The sequence below is a fragment of the Cebus imitator genome, unplaced genomic scaffold (assembly GCF_001604975.1).
Source record: "Cebus imitator isolate Cc_AM_T3 unplaced genomic scaffold, Cebus_imitator-1.0 Scaffold625, whole genome shotgun sequence".
Classification (NCBI taxonomy): domain Eukaryota; kingdom Metazoa; phylum Chordata; class Mammalia; order Primates; family Cebidae; genus Cebus; species Cebus imitator.
This window is the reverse complement of record NW_016107940.1, coordinates 718,992-723,964: the sequence shown is the minus strand read 5'-3', so window position 1 is coordinate 723,964 and position 4,973 is coordinate 718,992. Positions and strand designations below refer to the sequence as shown.

At 44.1% G+C, this 4,973-nt stretch overlaps 1 protein-coding gene across 10 annotated transcripts in view; it reads left to right on the top strand.

Annotated features, from left to right (window-relative positions):
• MAPK9 (mitogen-activated protein kinase 9) overlaps positions 1-4,973 on the top strand; it is a 57,797-nt gene that overhangs the window by 11,294 nt on the left and 41,530 nt on the right. The window contains exon 2 of one of the 10 annotated variants that reach the window (XM_037734475.1): positions 3,703-3,842. The exons of the other annotated variants lie outside the window; for them this stretch is intronic. The gene's annotated coding sequence lies outside the window, so the exon portion shown is untranslated. The remainder of the gene's footprint in view (positions 1-3,702; positions 3,843-4,973) is intronic. 10 annotated transcript variants of the gene reach the window in all.

Below are 4,973 nucleotides of genomic sequence, written 5' to 3'. Positions count from 1 at the left end.
CTGGGAATTTCCTAGTCTGTGGGCAATAAAAATGTGGCGTCCACTCACCCTCTGCGCTTTCACTGGGAGCTACAGTCCTGAGCTGTTCCTAAACAGCCATCTTGGATCCTCCCCTCAGCAAATAGTTTAACTATTTACCCATTGAAGGATGTGTGGGTTGTTTCTAGTTTTGAGCTATTAAAAATAAAGCTACTATGAACATTTGTGTACAGATTCTCACATGAAGTGATTTTCTAAAGTGGCATGTGTGCAGTGGTTTGGAAGTCACAGGAATGGGAACTTGGAGAATGCATCTGCTGTCACTGGGTCCAAGGAGTGATGGGAAGCCCTTACCCAGGGCTCTGGGGGTGGGGCATAGAGAGGGGCAAATAGGCAGTCCTGGGTACCTGGAAGCAGGGCTGGTGGTGAGGATCCTTGCAGCATCCTGTGGATCCAACAGTGGGTGAGGTGATAATCAAATGCTAGTTGTTCTGTATCGTGGCTTAAGAACTACAGAGGATTGTCGTGAGAGCTACAAGGTTCTTGATTATCAAAGAAAGGTTGTTATACCAAGCTATTTTTCATAAGATTTACAGTAGGAAAATAGAACAACTTTAAAAATTATTATTATTATTATTTAATATAGAGATGAAGCCTCACCGTGTTGCTCAGGCTGGTCTGGAACTCCTGGGCTTAAGTTGTCCTCCCACCTCGGCCTCCAATGTTGCTGAGATTACAGGTGTGAGCCATCGTGCCCAGCTGGAAAACAGAACAATTTAATGAAAAAATGTTGGCAGCAAGCAATGAAACAGAGGGTGATTGTGAGAATCTGCTTTTAATCACAGCAGTCAGGTGATTTAAATATCGCATGTCCTGGGTATTTTGAAGCTTTAGTGTGATTAAAGTTTCACTTGAGTCTGTGGATCACTGAATCGTTGTCATTATTAAAAGAAAAAGTGATTTGGTGGGGGAAGTCAGCAGGATGAAATGTGCAGGCCTGTGTTCTGGTCCTGGCCAGCCCATGTACACATGGCTTCACTTTCTAAAGGGATATCAGAATGGTGCTTTGGAAGGAACTTGAATATTGTGAAACACACCTAAATTCAAATCTGGGCCATACTGGGAATTTGGACAACTTTCTTACTGTTTCTAAGCGTCAGTTTCCTCATTTGCAGAGTGAGGATGGTAATATGCTCCTCACTAGTTGTTATGAGGGTGTTTATAAATATGTGCCTCAGAGCCAGGCCCACTCTCAAGCCTTATCTGCCTCAAGCCCATCTTCCATACATGTGTCAAATAATCATTCTGCAGCTTTTCATTTAACATTTTTGTTTAATCTGTTTTTAAATTTGAAATATGTACATTAGAAAAACAGAATAGAAAGTTCTAATGGGAAGAGTGACAGTTTCTCATTTCCCACTATTTCTCTGCTTGCTAGCATTGTATGTGTGTGCATGTGTGTTTACATAGAGAGGCATTATGTGCTCTCTTTTTCAATTTGCTGTATTTTCTTTCTGTATCTTAGACATCTTTCCACATTGATACATAACGTCCTTGCATTCTGTTGAGTGGCCTTTTTGTACTTTTGTGCCATAATTTATTCAGCCTATCCACAACGTACATTTTAGATTACTTCTAGTTTTTTGCCTGTTTCAATAAGTGTTGCAAACATCTTTGCCCAAATATGTTCGGATACTTACACACATATTTGTCAGTTACATTTATAGAATTGTATTTGCCAGTTTAGGATGTGCATTTAACGTTTTTATTAGCTATTATCTATATTCCATCCAAAAAAAATGTTTTACCACTTCACAGCTCCCACTGATGTGTATGAAAGTGCCTCTTTCCTCATGCCTTGGTTAATACTGTGAACAAACTTGAGCTCAGGTCTTGCCTCCTCCAGGAAGCCTCCTTATAGTGTTCCCTCCCAGTTTTTGAGGCACTCATAACCTGGAAAGGAGGAAGACCTTATAAAGACTGACAGTGCAGCCTGGCGGGCGCTGCTGAGTGTACAAATGGCAAAGAGGGAGCCCTGTGGTGGTCACACAGTGGCAGCATAGCCTGGGAGCTGAGGGGGAAGAGCCAGCACCGGTTAGTGTGGGAAGTGGAAGCAGCGAATGTAGGGTTCGGTGTATTGCTAATGTGGTTGCTTGAAGAATTCTTGTACTTCCCAATTTGTAAAACTGTTTTCTGAGCCTTAGTTGATGGTCCATTTTGTTGAAATATCTCAGTAGAATTATCTCATGAATACCTGAATTACATACTTTCTCAGATGGCCTTGAGATTCTTTCTCTTGCTCTCACAAAGCCCAAGCTTGACAGAGAAGGTGGCTTTGACAGGTTCTCACTTAGGCAACTTTTTTATTCTGCCTAATAAGGGCGCCTTATTTTAATTTTAGAATTATTTTAAATCTTTTTTTTTTTTTCTCTGAGATGGAGTCTCACTATTACCCAGGCTGGAGTGCTATGGCATGATCTCAGTTCACTGCAACCTCCACCTCCCACTTCAAATGATTCTCCTGCCTCAGCCTCCCAAGTAGCTGGGATTACAGGCATGCACTGGCACACCTGGCTAATTTTTATATTTTTAGTAGAGATGGAGTTTCCCCATGTTTGTGATCTAGAACTCCTGACCTCAAGTGACCCGCCCACTTTGGCCTCTCAAAGTGCTGGGATTACAGGTGTGAGCCATCGTGCCTGGACTATTTTAAATCTTGAGATGGAATTATGTTAATAATTCTAAAACCTAATACGATTGAATGTACTCCCCAAATTTAAAGAAGCTAATCTAATATTGTCATAGTCCAAGTATAAGTTGCAAGCAGTTGTAGCAGGGAGAGTTCCAGAGTCGGTCAGCAGGGTTGAGATTGATTTGTCAGTCCCAGAGTGGGCAAGGGGTCCTGAATGGGGGGTGGCTGTGTGCCACAAGGTTGTTGAAGAATCCAGCTAATGGGCAGCTTGACATTTACAGCATGTGACTTCCATCTCTAGGTCAGTGACAGCTGATCCCTCAGCCAGCAGCAAGGGAGAAAGATTGGAAGGCAAGCAGCTTTCTGTAAAGAAAAATAATAAAAGTGATCTGGAAGTTGCATACATCACTTCTACTCACATCTTATTGGCCAGAACTTGGTCATCTAGCCATATCTGGCTACTAGGAAAGCTGCCAGGCATCATCTCTAGTTGGGCAGCCATTTATCCAGCAGGAATGGGAGGCTTCTCTTATGAAAGTGAAGAAGGGAGGAATGGATCCTGGAGCACCTCAGCATGTGTGCCGCAACTCTGATGCTTTGACGGCTCCCACAGCCCTCAGGACTGAGGCCAGATGGCTCTGCATAGCTTCTGGGGCTCATAGTGATCTGGCCTCTTTTTTTCTCTTCGGCTTCACTTGCCCTCTACCCAGCAAAGTCCCTAGTGACTTTTCACATTCTGAATATGCCTCTACCTGTGCTGCTTCTCCTCATTCCCCCAAATCTTCTTCATCCCACTGGGTTTAGGACCCTTGGTATGCAGGGCCTCTTCCTGAGTATGCACTCACTGAGGGCAGGCAATGTGTCCTGGCATGGTACCTCATCATCCACAGTATGTGCTCAGTAAATGTTTGCAAGTGACCATGTTGCTGGTTTGTTTACAGCATAGCAGAGGAACAGCCATCCCCCAGTAGAGCAGGGTACCTGCCTTTTTGCTGAGTTATCTCTAATCCTTTGCACTTGTACCCTGCTAGCCAAGCTGAGCAGTTCGCCATGTCTGGACACAGTCAGTTTGAGCTCTATGCCTCTACTGCCCATCTCTGGCAAAACAGTCTAAGGGTGGATGCTGCCTCCTCCATGAAGCCATCCCTGTCTTCCGCACCCCTGCCAGTGGGTAGGATCTCTTTTGCCTTTTGATTTTGTTTACATTTTGCTTATATGACTCTTACCTCATTGTAACTTGTATTGTAATATAGATAATGGACTCATTGCTCACACTTCTCCCCCAAATAGTGAATTACGTGCTGCTTCAAGACTGGTTGCTAGCTGACTATGGCATATCTCTTGCAGTACTTACCACTTTCTTGCATAAAGGAACCCCCTAAATGTTGAGTGGAATTGTTTCAGCTTCTTGCAAACTGTAAATAAGTTAATCTTTAGAAAATTAAGCTAACTTCTAGATGTCAGTAAAATGGAGCAGCATTGTGGGGAATCAAATCAGCAAAGGTTTATTGAATGCTCATGTTGTCCCAAAGACCAGCACCTTCCTGTCCTTCTGTCCTTGGAGTGTGAGATGCCATGAGCAAGACAGACCTGCCCTGCACCTCCTGCAGCTCAGGGCACAATGACCTGCCAGCCTGGGGAGCTCCTGAGTCCCCTTCTCACAGCACTGTGGCCTAGGCAGGTGTTCTAGCTCACTCAGCCCTAGACAGATTGCTTCCAGGTAACATGGGACAGATACTCCTGCTGTGCGGGTTATTTGATCAGCTGTGTTTGTTCAGCATCTAAAGTGGTGTGGTGTCCCTGGAGTCACTCCTGGCCAGCATGCTAACACATCTTGGCAGGAGTGGTCAGACTAGCAGCCATGCAGCAGCCACCACCTGGAGGATGGGGAGAAGACTGTGGGGTAGTGGTCACTTGGAGAAAGTACTAATTTGACTCAGCTTTATTTAGATTTGTTACTAATCCATTTATTTCAATGTTTAAGGAAAATCCTAGACATCATTGTGTTGAAATACAAATCATCACCACAAAAATCTCATTGGGTTGACATTAAATATTAGATACTAGAACATAAAGGCAGGGGATTTGACAGAGCTGTAGAAAACTTAAAGTCTTAAAAAATATAGAATGCAGGCCGGGCACGGTGGCTCAAGCCTGTAATCCCAGCACTTTGGGAGGCCGAGGCGGGTGGATCACGAGATCAAGAGATCGAGACCATCCTGGTCAACATGGTGAAACCCCGTCTCTACTAAAACTACAAAAAATTAGCTGGGCCTGGTGGCGCGTGCCTGTAATCCCAGCT